The sequence below is a fragment of the Catharus ustulatus genome, chromosome W (assembly GCF_009819885.2).
Source record: "Catharus ustulatus isolate bCatUst1 chromosome W, bCatUst1.pri.v2, whole genome shotgun sequence".
Lineage (NCBI taxonomy): Eukaryota > Metazoa > Chordata > Aves > Passeriformes > Turdidae > Catharus > Catharus ustulatus.
Genome location: NC_046261.2, coordinates 9,117,244 through 9,135,236, shown reverse-complemented (window position 1 = coordinate 9,135,236; position 17,993 = coordinate 9,117,244). Strand labels below are relative to the sequence as shown.

Here is a 17,993-nt window from a genome sequence, read left to right as displayed (position 1 = left end):
TTATGAAAATCTCCATAATCTGCAGAAAGATATTGCACGAGGGGGCCAAGAGGCTTTTACATCTTGGTTACTTCAGGTCTGGGTCCCTATGGGTACAGGTGTGCAACTAGATGGTACAGAGGCAAGGAATTTGGGACCCTTGACCCAGGACTCAGGTGTGGACCAGATATTCGTAAGGGAGGCAGACACCCTTCCCCTCTGGGAGCGGCTTTTAATGAGTGTAAGAGAGAGGTTTGTCAACAGAGAAACAATGCAGGAGCACCACCATAGAATGCACTGGAAGACCCTTGAGAAAGGAATTCAACAGCTGAGAGAAGTGGCAGTATTGGAGGTACGCTTTGGGAGGGATGGACAGCATGATAATGACCCTGACAAGGTCAGGTGCACAGGGCAGATGTTATAGAATCTGGCAAACCTAGGGCCATCTCAATATACCACCTTTATTGCCATGATTAATGCTGATGAACACCGAGAAACAGTGAGCTCTGTTGCTAAAAAGGTTGGAAATTTTCACAGTATGATGAATGGCGCAATGCAGGTCCACGTTTCTGCCATGGTCAAGGAGTTCATACAGGAGGAGATAAGGGAGGAGATGAAGGAGGTGAGGGAGATGAGAGGTGCGATAAAGGTGATGAGAGAGGAGATCAGGAAGATCAATGCAGCACCAGTGCGAGTAACATATCTAAAAGTTACAGCCCAACGCCCCTAGCTAGGGAAAGAGGGTACACCCCACGAGCTGACCTATGGTTTTTTCTACTTGACCATGGGGAAGACATGGGAAAATGGGATGGGAAACCCACTTCTGCCCTGGCAGCACGGGTGCGTCAACTCAGGGAGGGAAATGCTAGACGAGGGAGCTACACTAAAGTGAAGGTAGCCTCAACCTCCCATGACCAAGGTGCTGGGCATTACAGAAGGGAGGATGATCTGTCAGACCCACTTGAAGGAACCTCCACTATGTATGTCCAGGAAAGGAATAATAGCAAGGGCTAGAGGGGCCCTGCCTCTAGCCAGGGAGAGGCATGGGATAACAGAGTCTATTGGATGGTATGGATCTGATTGCCTGGCACTTCAGAGCCACAGAAATAGAAGATATTAGTTGATACTGGTTCACAATGCACCCTAATACCATCAGAACATGTGGGGGAAGAGCGTGTTTCCATTGTTGGGGTGATGGGGGGATCACAGGAATTGACTTTGCTGGAAGTTGAGGTGAGCCTGACTGGGAAGGGGTGGCAGAAACATCCAATTGTAACTGCCCCACAGGTACCGCGCATTCTAGGCATAGACTTTCTCAGGAGTGGCTATTACAAAGACCCAAAGGGACTCAGGTGAGCTTTTGGAATAGCTGATGTAGCGGTAGAGGGCATGAAGCAGTTGAACAACTTGTTTGGACTGTCAGAAAACCCATCTGCAGTGGGACTTTTGAAGGTGGAAGAGAAACAAGTGCTAACTGTCACCTTGAAAGTGCACCGTTGGCAGTACTGGACTAATTGAGATGCTGTGATCCCCATCCACAAAATGATCCGTGAGCTGGAGAGCCAAGGGGTGGACAGCAAAACCCACTCCCCCTTCAACAGCCCCATCTGGCCTGTGCGCAAGTCTGATGGGGAATGGAGATTGACTGTGGACTATCGTGCCTTAAATGAAGTGACTCCACCGCTGAGCACTGCCGTGCCGGATATGCTGGAACTCCAGTACGAGCTGGAGTCCAAGGCAGCAAGGTGTTATGCCACCACTGACATGGCCAATGCATTTTTCTCCATTCCTCTGACAGCAGAGTGCAGGCCACAGTTTGCTTCCATCTCGAGGGGCGTGCAGTACATCTGGAACCGACTGCCCCAGGGGTGGAAACACAGCCCCACCATCTGCTATGGACTGATCCAGGCTGCACTGGAAAAGGGTGAAGCTCCAGAACACCTACAATACATTGACGACATCATTGTATGAGGGAACACGGTAGTGGAGATATTTGAGAAAGGAGAGAAGATCATCCAGATTTTGCTGGGAGCTGGCTTCGCGATCAAGAAAAGCAAAGTCAAAGGACCTGCCCGAGAGATCCAGTTCCTGGGAGTAAAGTGGCAAGACGGACAAAGCCAGATCCCCACTGAGGTCATCAATAAGATCACCGCGATGTCTCCACCAACCAACAAGAAGGAAACACAAGCTTTCCTTGGTGCCACAGGTTTTTGGACAATGCACATTCCTGAGTACTGCCAGATTGGAGCCCTCTTTATCTGGTCACCTGCAAGAACGATTTCCACTGGGGTGCTGAGCAGCAGCAAGTCTTCGCCGAGTTCAAACAGGAGATCGCTCATGCAGTAGCCCTTTATTCTGCAGCTGGGAACCATGGCCTGTCCTGGAGCCTTTGGCAGAAGGTGCCTGGTGAAACTAGAGGCCAGCCCCTGGGATTCTGGAGATGAAGCTACAGAGGGTCTGAAGCCGATTACGCTGCCACAGAAAAGGAGATCTTGGCTGCCTATGAAGGAGTCCAAGCTGCCTCAGAAGTGATCGGCACGGAAGCACAACTCCTCCTGGCACCCTGACTATCAGTGCTCAGGTGGATGTTTAAAGGAAAGGTTCTCTCTACCCACCACGCCACTGACGCCACATGGAGCAAGTGGATTGCCCTTATCACGCAACGCGCTCGCGTTGGAAACCTGAATCGCCCTGGGATTTTGGAGATAATTACAAACTGACCAGAAGGTGAAGATTTTGGTCTCACCGACAACACGGAGCAAGAACAAGTGACCTGGGCTGAAGAAGCCCCACTGTATAACCAATTGCCAGCAGATGAAACACTCTATGCTCTTTACACCGACAGTGAACCTGAAGTGGAAAGCAGGAGTATGGAGTCCCACACAACAGGTTGCATAAGCTACTGAAGGAGAAGGTGGATCAAGTCAACTTGCTGAACTCAAAGCTGTTAAGCTGGCCTTGGACATTGCTGAGAGAGAAGTGACCAAAGCTCTATCTTTACAGTGACTCACGGATGGTAGCCAATGCTCTGTGGGGTTTGCTGGAAAGGTGAAAAAAGGCAAACTGGCAACGTAGGGGAAAGCCAATCTGGGCTGCTGATGAGTGGAAAGACATTGCCACATGGGTAGAGAAGCTACCTGTGAAAGTCCGTCATGTGGTTGCCCATGTCCCCAAGAGTCAGGCTAATGAGGAGCACCGACACAATGAGCAGGTAGATCAGGCTGCACAGATAGAGGTGTCAAAGATAGACTTATATTGGCAACACAAGGGAGAATTGTTCCTGGCTCAATGGGCCCATGATGCCTCAGGTCATCAGGGCAGAGATGCAACCTATAAGTGGGCACAAGACCAAGGGATGGATCTAACCATGGACAGTATTTCTCAGGTTATCCATGACTGTGAGACGTGTGCTGCCATCAAGCAAGCCAAGAGGGTGAAGCCCCTCTGGTATGGGGGGTGGTGGTTCAAATATAATTACAGGAAGGCCTGGAAGATTCACTACATCACACTGCCTCAAACCTGCCAAGGCAAGTGCTATGTGCTGACCATGGTGGAAGCCACCACCGGATGGTTGGAGACCTACCCTGTGCCTCATGCCACTGCTCGGAATACCATCCTGGGCCTTGAAAAACAAGTCCTTTGGAGGCATGGTATGCCTGAGAGAATCGAGTCAGACAAAGGGACTCATTTCAAGAACAACCTGATATCCACCTGGGCTAGAGAACACGGCATTGAGTGGGTGTACCATATTCCCTACGTGCACCAGCAGCTGGGACAGTCAAACGGTGCAATGGCCTGCTTAAAACCACCTTGAAAGCACTGGGTGAGGGGACTTTCAAGAACTCTGAGAGTAATCTACCAAAGGCCACATGGTTAGTGAATACCCGAGGTTCCACTAACTGAACAGGCCCTTCCCAATCTGAGGCCTTGGGAATACCAGATGGAGATAAGGTTCCAGTGGTACACATGAGAGGGATGCTAGGGAAAACTGTTTGGGTGAACTCTGCCTCCAGCAAAGACAATCCTGTCCATGGGGTGGTTTTCGCTCAAGGACCATGTTGTACCAGGTGGGTGATGCAAAAGGATGGAGAGACCTGATGCATACCCCAAGGAGACCTTGTTCTAGGGTCAACTATCTATGATACTGTCTGTAACTGCATGTATGTATATAATTTAAAGGCTTTAATTTGATGTACTATTTTGGAATGGGAAAAATTCGGGGTGGAATATGTTGGGGGTTGGGTTTTTTTTTTTCTCTTACTCTTCCCTCCTCTGTGGAGAATATTTCCCATTTTCATGCTAAGGAAGTCTGCCAGGCGGCTCCTCCAGTTTTTGATCGCTCAGGACAAAAGGGCAGGGTGGGGGGGAAGGTGGGGAGAGAGCTAATTGTGCTCTTGGGGAGACACTCGCGGTCCGAACGTGGAGGAGTGAGGTTCTCTGTGGTCGGATTTGCCCTGCACCCTGCTCCGCTACAGCCTCCTGCCTCTGAGAACACCGCTGAGCACCGGGATCCAAACAGTGAACAGGGAGTGTTCCTCCACCCTTCTCCCACCTGGGACACAGCCCTGCTGCCTCCGCCTCCGCCTCCCTGCTCCCGCCTGCTGCCGCCGCGGCCCTGAGGGCCCTGCCCTGGTCCCCACCGGAAACGTGCAGACGAAAAGAGTGTCTGTGACTGGAAAAGGGACTGGAATTGAGTTATTTGTTCTGTTTTGTCGCTGATTTTCATAGCTGATTTTGGTTTTGTTTGTCTTGTAGATATATTAGTGAAGAACTGTTATTCCTAAACCCGTATCTTTGCCTGAGTGCCCCTTAATTTCCAAATTATAATAAATTGGATGGAGGGGATTTTCACTCTCCATTTCAGGAGGAGCTTCTGCCCTTTTTCTTGGCAGTACCTGTCCTCCAAACCAGGACAGCAACAAATGAAAGGACAAGAGGAAACAGCTTCAAGTTGTGCCAGGGAAAGTTTACACTGGATATTAGGAAAAAGGGTTAAGAAGCATTGTAACAGGTTGCCCAGGAAAGTGGTGGAGTCACCACCCCTGGAGGGATTCAAAGATGTGTAAATGTGACACTTAGGGACATGGTTTAGTAGTGGACTTGGCAGTATTAGGTTTACAGTTGAACTTGATCTTAAAAGGTCTTTTCCAACTTAAATGAATCCATGATTCTAAGAAAGTTGTTCAACATGGTTAAGACCAACACTGAGTTTTAGTATTTCTTCAGCTGTGCTGCAGCTGCACAGTTTCTGCTACATTTTGTTTGCCATCCTAGGTGTGCCCGCATCTGCTGTTCCAGCCTGCTCCTCCGAAGTTCTTTTTATAGTCTATTTCACGACCCAGAGTGGGACTGAGACCAGCTCCCCCCCTGCCCCTCATGAGTTTGCAAAGGAAGCTTTCTCTCTCTCTCCTGCCAACTGAGTCGCCATTAACCATGTGGAGAGGAGGCTGAGCTCATGCCACAGCATCCCCTGCAGCCGCAGCTGAATCATCCCACCTGCCCTGCCCAGGCGGGAGCCAACAGCACCCCTGCCAGCTGTGACCATAACTACACCAAAGGAGAAAGTGCTGGACAGCCGAGAGAAGGCTCTTACTTTGTCTGGTTTTTTTTTCTGTCTGTTGCTGCTGCTGTTGTTTTTTTGCCTTGTTATACATATATATATATACTAGTAAAATACTGTTATTTGTTTTCTCACATCTTTGGCTGAAAGCACTGTAATTTCAAAGTTATAATTCAGAGGGAAAGGGGTCACATTTTCCATTCCAAGGGAGGTTCCCACCTTCCTTGGCAGACACCTGTCCTTTAAACCAGGGCAAATATGCTTATCCAAAGCAAGACCGACATAAAGACCCTCAAAAGGCAGCTTCTGCTATCTTATTTGCTTATTTTTTAAAAACAGGGAGAGTTCCACCCCAGTGGAGCTAAGGTTATCAAAGCCTTACTATACTCCATTTGCCCTCTTACATAGCATAAAAGAAAACAACAGGAATAATCTCAATGCCTGCCAATTTTTAATCTCATGTCCAGATAGAAAACTCCATAATTTTAAATGGAAAACTTTTAAAGCATGTAACTTCATATATTATATTCATTTTTTTAATATAAAAGAAGCCTGTCTCATTTTTGAAACACATTGTACAACTGTTAATGAGAGACTGAACTCAGTAGTTGTCACATGCAAGATTCTCCTGTCTCAAAAGTCCCTTCTCAGTATCATCTTTTCCAATCTACATTTTAAAGGATTGCAAACGTAAGTAGTAAACAAAACAAAGCATGCCTTGAAATATATGCTCCAAATTAAGGAAGCTGTGAAAATACCGCCAATTTTGCTTTATTTAATTTTTGCTTGCTATTTTGATTCTGTGCAATCACCAAGAAATTAAGAGAATCACTAGAATGGACAGTGCCTAATCTAAAATATGCTTCCCTGCTAAACTGAAATATATGTTATAAATTGTAAAATATATTACAAGTATTCATTGGCTCAGAGAACAACTGTAATAGGGTATTCTCCAGAAGCCAAACATTGTGTGAAATTAGAGTGCATTACCCAGTTTTTAGTCAAGAAATAGTATTTACTACAGACAGGAGGACTTTGGAAGGGAAGATGTAGGAAGATGTTTGGTAACTGTCCTAGGTTACAATGTAAAGATGTGCCCAAAAGTATGTATTCTATCACCGTTTGTTGAAACCAGGTGGGGCAGTGATCCTTATCTCTGTGGGAGATATCCTCTGCTAATGGACCATCTGTTAAAAACCAGGTGGGGAAATGTTCTTTATCTTTTCCACAACCCATCCTTCGTCCAGGATGATATTGTCTGTTAATGGGCCATTGAGTCCCACTGCATGACTGATAAAATTACATCATCCCATTGTGAGATGCTCCACCCAAGGGGAGGAGCCAAACATTTCCTACCTAGATAAAAACTGAGATTTGGAACACCAAAGTGGCCCTTACCCACTGGTTTCCAGAGGACAAGAGCTACCAGACCTTTTTACAGGATCACCACTTCAAAGAGACCACTTCATCTGGACTGCTACCACCAGCCTAACTAGCAGGGTGTCAGGTTGTATTCTGACTCTGTCAGTGGTTTTCTTGTGTACTGTTGCATGTATTTTATTTTTTCTTTTTTTTCCTATTAAATTGTATTTCTGACTTGGGAGTCTCTCACTGGTTTTGCTTTCAAAGCAGCACAGTAACATGACCAAATAGATTTTTACATATCAAAGGCAAAAGGATTTTTAAATAAACAGATATTTGAAGATGTGACACCCAAACACACACATATTTGCACTGTACAAGAGAGAAACAGAAAACCATAATTTTTTTTTTAACCAATCATTTCCTCTCATCACTTTGTCTATCTTAATTCCTTTTCCGCGGAGCTCCAATAGCATGTCTCTTTAGACTCCAGTGTTTTCAACCTAGTGCTGACTATTCTCTCACAAAAATATGGAGAATGTAATTACAGTAATTTCACGACCATAAGGCGCACCGGACTATAAGGCGCACCCCCCGGGAGTCGGCAAAATTCGCAACTTTGTAGATCATATAAAGTGAACCGGACTATAAGGCGCACTTTTTTTTTTGCAGTGAGGCTCCGCCCCCAGCTCCCCCCGCACAGTTGCTGGTCGAGGCCCCGCCTCAACCCAGCGGCCATGGGCCCCCGGGACCGCCTGGACCCAGGAGGGGCGGTGCCGCGGGTCCCCTGGCCCACCTTCACCCGGCAGCCATGGGCCCTCGGGCCCGCCTGGACCCGGGAGGGGCGGTGCCGCGGGCCCCATGGCCCGCCTGGACCCGGCAGCCATGGGCCCCCGGGACCGCCTCCACCCGGCAGGGGCGGTGCCGCGGGCCCCCAGGCCCACCTCCACCCGGTTGCCGTGGCACTGCCGGCTCCCCCCACGGCTCACAGCTCACACTTCCAGTTTGGCAAATTTCGCAACTTTGTACATCAGATAAGGTGCACTGGACTATAAGGCGCATTTCCAGGTTCGAGGGAAAATTTTAGTCAAAAGGGTGCGCCTTATAGTCGTGAAATTACTGTACATGATTAGAGTGCTCTTGTTAATGCAATTTGCTCCCATGTGCGCAAAAGGTTCATTCAAACCTTATCTTCTTTTTTTTTAACTACTTATGGAGCTGATTCAACAACTGAAACTCACCTCTTATGTCAGCTCCACTTACCTACATTACACTTAACAGAATGCAGTAAAATCCCTCCTGATTTCCAGGCAGATAGCTCAGGGCTTGACTGCACAAGAAAGTTATATCAGTTTAGCTTAAATTTTCCTATATGTCAATTTTCAAAATCCTGTATGGAACAATTTCTTTAAATTTAAGGTTAGCTTATGTTTTTTTGTTTTTGTTTTTTTTTAAGGAATGAACTCAAGCTCAGCTGATGTGAAGCAGACTGAAATAAAGGCATCTATTTGGACTTTTGCATTGATTTAGATTATTTGGTTTAAAAAAAATCAGACCTGTGCTTTTTATTCTCCAATGAGAATTACTCTTGTCTCTCCACAGTTGTCTGCTACTGATCTTCCTTGCTTCTCTATAAGAAAGGTGGCCAAACTATAGTGCACATACCACTCACGCCTGCTTTGTGATATGCTCAATGCTGAACTACTGAGCCACAGCTCGTGGCTCTCACTGCTTTTACACAGGCAGCAGAGTAACTGCCTACTAAGTTCTATAAAGGCTCTGTAAACACAGTTAGGAACTACTGCAGCCACCATCTGCATTCAACAACAATGAACAGCTCTGCTGCCTCCAGGCAGACCTGCACTTCCAGTTCAGGATATAGAAAGAGGGCCAAAACATGGTGAAGTAGGAAGATCAGGATTAGGGTGGTGGCATACACACGGGTAACTGAGGCTCTACTTTGTACTTGTTGGAAGTGAAGATTCAGGATTTCCACATGTGCAAAGGGAAAGGATGTGGCTGAAGTGAAAAATTAAACTTCTGCAGGTGCATGAATGAATGGGGAAGGTGAGTATGAGCATCGGACTGCAATCCTAGCTTGCAAGACTAGAGCATCCAGTAGGAAAGCTGGGAGCAGAAAAGCTATAGATGAGATTCTGGTTTTGTGTGGTTAGAAAGACATGTGACTCTAGATGCCAGAAGTTACTAATGATGACCATATACCGCCTAACTAGGTTTGGAAGCCCCTGGTCTGTGCTACCTCACCATAATTTCTGCAAGTATTTCCTTTTTGGTTTCTAATAGAGTAACAGTTTCCTTGCATCTTTGTAACTACTATTTTCTATTCTCCAAAAAACATTTTATCTTGCCTTTGCCTTCATATTTACTATCGATCAATTATTTAAATCAATGCCCTTAATGGCAACTTCTACATAATCAGCATATTTTGAATGTTTAAGGGATTTCACTATGGTCTGCAGAAAATGTTATATACAATTAAATTATTTAACAGAGGAATAATTTAACAGTAACTTTACACTCAAGGTTCAAAACCCCCAAGTTTTCTTAACACATTAATTTTGTTTGGCTAAAAAATGTACATATACACGAACAAAATTCCAAAGCATTAAGTACACAGAAAATCAACAGTGATCTTTTTAATTGATTAAGTTACACTCTGGAATCTGGTCTGGAAAGGGAAAACTCAAGGCTAAAAGTGATGTTTGGAAATTTATTTCTATATCATTAAAAGATGCCACATTCCATGGCCTCCATGTGCATATTCATAAACCAAACAACACTGGGTCTACACAAATATATATCTACTAATTAAATATCTTTAAAATAAAATTTCAATATGAATTATAACCCTGATCCTGAGCCCCTATAGCTTCTGTATATTATACACATAAATACATATTCATTTTTTGAACCATGATATAGATATGAAAGCTATCAAAATATATAGAAAACCAATCCAAGCTATCCAAATCAATACTATAAAATAATTTTCTGTGGTCAAATCTACTCAAAGTTACAACATAATTAGGACATGAAAATAATAGTAAAAAGAATCCTAGCCCTTTCAAAAAAAAAAGCAAAGAAAAATTCTCCCCCTGCTGCATATCACTGACACAATTCTACTGACAATAATGCATTGATCAGTGCAGAAGTTTCACAAACCTGTGGTCCAAACTTTTATGACAGTGACAATGCTTAGTCTACAAAAGATCTTTATCAATGAAACATTTCAAAAATAAAATCTCAGCATTGATTTTAGCTCTGATCTTTTGACCATACAGATTCTGAATATCAGCTTTTATGAAGGCGGATTATACTTGGCCTTCTGCCACTTTCCTTTGTAGCTATAGCATCTTGGTGTGCCCAAAGTATGAATAGGAATTAAATTTTATTGAATTAAACTCTATTCTAACTCTGCCAGTCTGCTGGAGAGCTCTGTGTGTACCTATCACCTGATTATAAGAGAACTCAGTCCCTGGTGTTGCTCTGATTTACAACATGAACCTAAAATTAAGCACATATATTGGTTCTCTTGAATATCTGCATACAAGCACTCCTAAACTGCAATCTAAATAAATATACTAGAAAAACATATGTCAGATAAATAAATCTACATTCATAATTCCATCATTAATGTTATTTTTACCTTCCTGCCACGAGGCATGTTTAGCTCAGTTGAGCAGTCGTGCTTACATTTATATAAATTTCAGAAGCCTCTAAAGTCTGTGTAACTGCCTATATCTAATGGTAAAAATGGTCCTTAGCCAATATTAATTCTAACCAGAGCCTTCCACCTTTAAGACAAACTACAGTAATTTCATGAACATAAGGCGCACCAGACTATAAGGTGCTGAGCGCAACAAAGTAACGAATTAGTAATGGAATCCCCCGATCATGGAGTTTACTGGCATGTGCTCAAATTGGAAACATTTTAACAGATTGGTGTAGCCTTTAAATGCATCCCCAAGCGCCCTCCCCGTGGGCGGGGCCCGGCACTCCCGCCCGCCCCCGGCTGGCGAGGCAGGGCTCACGGCTGCCACGGTTCAGGGCAGCCACGAGTCACACCTTGGGGTTGCTGTGGTTCAGGGCGGCTCGGGACCGTCCGTGCCTGGCTCATGGTTCGCCCTTTTTTTTTTTGCAGCGAGGAGCTGAGCCGCATCCAACAAAGTAATGAATTACTGGCAGAGGCTCGCCCTTTTTTTTTTTTGCAGGGAGGAGCTGAGCCGCGTGTAACAAAGTAATGAATTACTGGCAGTTTGCAAACATTTCTCACAGACTGGCGTAGCCTTTAAATGCAGCCCCAGGTGCCCTCCCCGTGCCGCAACCGGGGCCGGGGGCAGCTCCTTCCCTCCCCGCACAGCTCCTGCTGGCCGTGGCCGCCCGCTCCCGCCCCCCCTCGCGACTCGGCGCTCCCGTGGCACCGCCCCCCCCATTGTGGCTCACACTTCCGGGTTTGCGAATTTTGCAACTTTGTACATCAGATAAGGCGCACTGGATTATAAGGTGCACTTCCAGGTTCAGGGGAAAATTTTAGTCAAAAGGGTGCGCCTTATAGTCGTGAAATTACTGTACTTTTTAACCCTGTTTTTGCAGGATCATAATTTTCCCTTTGCATTATAGTGCTTTGAGTATAATCTAACTGATATTTTCACAGAATGGGTCAGGTTGGAAGGGACCACAGTGGGTCATCTAGTCCCACCCCCCTGCTCAAGCAGAGTCATCCTAGAGCACATTGCACAGAATTGTATCCAGACAGTTCTTGAATATCTCCAGTGTGGGAGATGCCACAACCTCTCTGGGCAATCTGTTCCAGTACGCAGTCACCCACACATTAAAGAAGTTCTTCCTCAAGAAAAATTTTGAGCAAATACATTTTAAAGTAATAATGTTCATATAAAAACTATTCTTCCCAACTGTGAGCAGCTTTCCTCCATCCTCCCACATATAACACCAAAATAACTACAGTTCACACAGCAGATGCAAAGTGAAGACTTTTAGAAACAGATCATAAACGGTTATTTTTACACACAGATGAGATTCTTAGTTAGCAACATAGGCTCACTTTCCAATTCTAACAAAGGCTCCTTGTATGATCTTGGGCATGTAATTATTTTTTCTGCTTAACTACTCACAAATTAAAGTTTTGTTTAATGACTGTTGTAAGGATTTACTAATATCTGAGAAATATTCAAATATCACATTAAGGACTACTTAAACAGCCAAGAAGGCAAGCAAAAAAGTTATGAACCTGTGGCGGCCAGAGTGCATAGCAGAAAAAGCCTCACAGTAGGAGGATCTCTTGGGTCCTGAGCGCAAATTCAAGGGAGCGGAATTGTTACCTTCACAGCAAGGAAATTAAGAGCTTGAAGACTAAACAAACCATTTATGCCAACCCCAAAAGGCGTTTGTGCCTTTTGTACAGTCACTCCACAAAGGCTTTACGAGTTCCATCAGAAATTTCCACTAAGCACCTAAACTAACAAGCTCCCGAAGGAAGCAAGCAAACAAAAGTACAAAACAATCACGGAATTTCACTCCTTTCGAATATTTCTTAGGAAAAAAAAAATGAAAACCCATCTAGCCAGATCTGGTCAGCGGGGACCCTATACACCGCAGAAAAAAAAAAGGGGGGCAGGAAATATGGATACTTTCTTATATTCCCCAGGTGACTTTCACCGCAGGGCTGCAAGGACGACACCAGCTGTAGCACTGGGAGGAGCCGAGGAAGCTGGAGAGGTGGGTGGATGCCCGGTCTTCCCCCACCATCCATCCATTCGGACGAGACGACACAGCCCGTCAACGACAGCAGGAAGAGACGGCGCAGCCTAAGTCCAGGCCAGCATGGCTTCCCTCCCAGCGGCGGCGCGAAAACCCTTAACGGCTGCCGGGCCCGCAACTGGCTGCCGGAGATGGGACGTCCCAGCCCGCCCCTCGTAGCCCAAACACCTACCCACACCATCCCATACCCCGACGGCAGAGAAGTGGCGAAGAAGCGAAGCAGCCAGTCCTCTGCCGCAACAGCTCAGTGCCGAAACCCACTAGGGCTTCTGAAACGGCTGAACAAAAGGAACCTCGCTCCGTTGCCACCACCCCTCCGATTGGCCGGGGCGGAGCTCGGCGCGCGGTGCAGGGCGGGGCGCCACTGGCCAGTCACCGTGGCAATGGCGGCCTAGTCTGGGGTCCGTGGCCTCGGGTGTGATAGAGAAGGCAGTGAAATGGCCGCCCGACCCCACCCAGCCTTTTAGCCCTGATCCCCGCCCTCAGCTTCTCCCGGGCTCCCACTTGTGCGGAAAATCACGCTATGAAAAGCCAGTGTTCATAAAGGAGACAGAGGAGTCCTGCAACTTTATTCAAATAAAGGGAGAGAGTCCACTGGAAACATATCCCCATGGGATTTCTCTCTCGAGGTTTCGGAGGACGCAACCTCCTTTTGTCCTAAACTCCTGACTGCATGCTGCCCTCTTCCTTTCCCCATTCCTGAAGTTCAAGGAAGGTACAGCCTTCCCGAAGCGCCTATTGATGACCAAAACTAGGCAAGAAAATAAAACTCTATAGTCAGATGGCTACAGGGCAGGTATTTATTTATTCAGCACTGGGAGTGAGGGGGAATGTCTCTGCCAAAAACTCACTCAATCTTCTTTAGCCTTCAGTTACACTTTAAAAGTCCTTCCAGGCAATGTCACAATTACAACATATCATTACCATCCTCATATTTGCATAAAGCTGTGCCATGGTTTTGCAAGTTCGTTGCTTTCGTACATGCGTCAGTTTCTTCTGTGGTGGTAGTCAGTCTTCTGGTGGTCTTTTGATGAAGACTTTTGTAGTCTTCCTCACGTTTGAACTTTTTACCTTTATCTTCAGTGCATGCCTGCCGCTTCTTGTTTTTCAGTCTAACTTGGTTTTAGCTAATTTTGAAGTTTGCAAGTTCCTTTAAAACTTGCTATCTTTCTCTTGATGGTGCTCGTTATCTCACTGGCTTTGCTATCTTGCTTGTTTTACCTGCACATCTTGTTACAATGTTACTTGTGGCTAACCTTTTGTTGCATAACACTTAGGATTCAATCCCCCTCTTTCTTTTTACTTTTGTGAATTCTTTCACAAATTATTGTATGTTTATTCTTCAGAAATATGTTCCTCTTTCTACTCTATGTCTCAATTTATATCTCTTCCTATCATCATAAGACATTGTGGTTTGCTGACAGCATCACAAAAAGCACTGGCTAAATATACATGCACACAAAATGATTATTCCTAACAACAAGATTCCCATGAATAATTTTTTCAAACAATTTAAATTAGAGAGCCAAGATGTGTCTCCCATGAGTTTACCAAAATGTATCCTTCTTTGTTACTTCATGGAGTATCTTTGCACGTTGCCAGATTGTATGTATATGTTGTTATTTGCCCTGATTGATCTATGTAAGTACAACAACTGGTATTTATCAACTTACAGACTCCTCCCATTTGTGCTGTGATCATATCTAATACCATATGGTTTTGAAATACTATTTTTTAAAAAGAGTTAAGTTCTGTTTGCTATCATCCAATGACATCTGCGGTTGAATTTGCAATTATTTCCATCTCTGCTGAGATGTTCACTATTGCTTTTTCTAAGTGTACAATTACTAAAGTTGGGAATAAGGCTCTGACAAAGACGTGAAGGCCTGTATTATATCTAGTCATAGGATTACAAGGTATACTTCTACTAAATTGGTTTCTCCAAATTCCTCTAATGATTCTTGCAATTATACTAGTATGATTTCTGACTTGTATAGGTGGGATGAGATAACCTATAGTACACTGACCTGTCCAATTTCCACGTAGTTGCTTAATGGCTATTCCATTTCTACATAACCACCAAAAGTAATCTGGCAAATCACAGCTTGTTGTGATGCTCATGTCAGAATTGTTTGTATGTCTTGCAAACAAGTAGTCATGCCATTGAGTAAATTTAACTTTAAAATCTGGTGAGGTAGGTGGTGAATTTATATCTGATATTTTTCGTAGAATGGTGGTAATTATGGTACAATTGGTAGAAGTATTAAATTGGCCAAAATTTGGTCTTGTAAAGTTTGAATCCACATAAACAATGTATTGATTGATGAGCAATAATTGAAAAAGGGGCTTTCCTAAAGATAAACCTATTTGTTTGCATTGTGTACTACTATTATACAAGGTATACAGGGTTAATTCAGTCCAATTACTAGAAGGTACCCCTAACAATGGTAAGTGTATTTGTTGTACCTCTCCACACAGCCAACAGTCTCTTATTCCAGTATGATTAGCTATTGCCTCAAGCAAAGCTACATACTTATTTACATCAAAAGTTACTACAATCTGCCAAAAAGCAACAAAGCATAACAAAGTATTCATGATTTACGGCTGAGTTTCAGCTTCAGTCTATCCTTATCAATGGTTGTTACTGTCCAAGGTGCAGCAGGAGATTTTTTCACTCGGGTATAGTGAATCCAGGTAGGTTTTTCTTTCATGCAAATTGCAGTGAAGGTTGTCAGGAGGACTTGGAATGGTCTGTCCCACTTCTCCTGTAGAGGATCACCTGAAAAATTCTTAACATACACCCAGTCACCAGGTTCACCTGTGTGCCATTTATGATCTGGTTGCTTAGGTTGATTTTCAAATACAGTGTTATACTTCTGATGCAGCTGAGTGGTAATGGTTTTTAAGCATTCATAAATATATTGATTAACAACCTGGGTCAGGTTTCCATCATGAGTTGCATTTAACCCATAAGGTCTACCATACAAAATTTCAAATGGGCTAATCTTTTCTTTTGACCTTGACTTTACCCTGATTCTGATGGGAGCAATGGGTAATGTCTCGTACCACCACAAATTTATTTCCTGACAGATCTTAGCTATTTGTTGTTTAAGCATGTGGTTCATTTTCTCTACTTGACCATTAGTTTGTGGCCTGTAAGGAGTATGGAGTTGCCACTCACTTCCCAAGGCCTTGCTGACAACTTGTATAATTTGTGCACAGAAATGTGATCCTCTATCAGAGGATATTTCCCTAGGTACACCAAATCTAGGTATGATCTCATTCAACAGTACTTTTATTACTTCTCTAGCTTTATTTGTCCTACAAAAGAATGCTTCTGGTCACACAGAGAAAGTATCAGTAAGTACTAGCAAATATTGAAAACCCCCTTCCTTGGAAGTTCAGAAAAGTCTATCTGCAACAAGTCTCCAGGAAAAGCTCCTCTGCTAATAACCCCTTGTTCTAGCCTAACTGTTGTATTTGGATTATTCTTCAAGCAAGTCACACATTGTGATGCTACTTCTTTAAAAATGTCTTGCAAACCTGGGCTTGCAATTTGTTTCCTTAGGTATTACCATGGGAACCTCCCAGTGGGTCTTATAATGTTCAGATTTTACATAATGTCTCCTTAACTTTTCTGGTATTATTAGTTGACCTGTTTCTAATTGTCCCCAACCATTCTCAAAAAAATTTCCTTTATTTTCATTAATCCATTTATAATCAGAGGGTTGGTATTTTACAGGCTGCTTAGTTGATGATACAGTAGATATTAGAGTTGCCACAATTGGTTAATTTCTTTCAGCAGCGATTTTAGCTTCATAATCTGAAAATTTATTACCTGCTTCCGGGAGGGTGTTACCTTTAGAGTGCCCTCGGCAATGTATAATTGCCACTTGCAATGGGAGTTTCACTGCTTCAAGGAGCCTGAGGATTTTGGTTACATATTTGACAATCTTCTTTTGTGCAGTGAGGAGTCATCTTTCCCTCCATATGCCTCCGTGGGCATGAACAATTCCATAAGCATATTTGGAATCAGTCCAAATATTAATTTTCTTTCATTTTGCCAGTTCTAATGCTCGAGTGAGGGCTATCAGCTCAGCCTTTTGTGCTGAGGTTCCTGCTGGTAACGGGTTTGACTTGATTTACCTCCGAGACTGTAGTCACAGTATACCCCACCATTCTCACTCCCTGTCACAAAACTGCTGCCATCATATAAGGGTGTCTCTCTCCTTTTCGGTCCCTGGTGGGTTTCAACGGGACCGGAGAGTGCTAACATGTAGCTATCTCTCAGAAACCCATATATTTCATCAGCTAAGAAAGACCGGAGACCACGCTTGACGATTTCCACACGAGTTTATTTCATGCGAAAGGGGGTCAGGCAGGATTCTCTCCGAACAAAGGGCAGACACCTATATTTATAGGTTCAAGAAGGATCCAACTACAACCAATAGAAGTTTATACAAAGAACAGAAACTGACCAATTGAACATCCTGATTTCTAACCAATTATCTTCCGAAGTGTTAGGAGAGTGACCAAATTCCTAAGGCATCTGGCTCAGCCTTGGTATCTAGGATATCTTATCTATTACAGCAAATTCCAAGGGCCAGAGGAAGATGGCTTTGGAGAAATTGTATCTTCCACAATCAGTGAACCAGTTCATGGAATCTGGGAGCAGCTATTTCTTTAGATCTGGGTGGTTGGAGTACATGGCTTCGATGGTCTCTAGGCAATTGTGTAGTACAGGTTCAGCTTCAGACTTTCCTTGCAGAAAAGAGGCAGGGTTAACAATATTGGTCACTTGAATTTCAATATTATCAGATTCGGCCAGGACTGCTTGGTATTTTAGGAATCTTGAAGGAGACAGTGCTTCCCTTTCTGTTCTAAAACGGCTGACACCATGTGTGACACTAAGGCTGTCATCTTTTGTCCTAGTGTAAATTTCCTTGCTTCTTCAATGTTCATGATCACTGCTGCTACTGCCCTAAGGCAGGCAGGCCAGCCTTTGTTCACAGTATCGAGTTGCTTAGAAAAGTAGGCTACTGCCCTTATGTAAGGACCCAGGTCTTGTGCCAGAATCTCTAAGGCTATTCAGTCAGTTTCATACCCTATATGAACCCTCGCTCCCTCAGCCTCCCTGAGCTGGTTCGTCCCTGGACTCCTCTAAGGAAGAAGACCAATAAACTTCGCCTTGGAACTTCCAAACGCGGCTCCCGTCTCTTTCTTCTGCGTCGGCCGAAGCGGAGCCTCACAAAAGAGCTAGTCGCTTCACCCGGGAGCGAGGACGTGCCTCTGA

General features: G+C 44.4%; 1 protein-coding gene across 3 annotated transcripts in view; it reads right to left on the bottom strand.

The window, feature by feature from the left end:
- Positions 1-12,973, bottom strand: part of LOC117005078 (transportin-1-like) — a 189,411-nt gene extending 176,438 nt beyond the window's left edge. For 2 of the 3 annotated variants that reach the window (XM_033076326.1, XM_033076330.1), the window contains exon 1: positions 12,873-12,973. The gene's annotated coding sequence lies outside the window, so the exon portion shown is untranslated. The remainder of the gene's footprint in view (positions 1-12,872) is intronic. The other variant, XM_033076327.1, reaches the window with a different exon arrangement.
- Between the last annotated feature and the right edge of the window lie 5,020 nt (positions 12,974-17,993).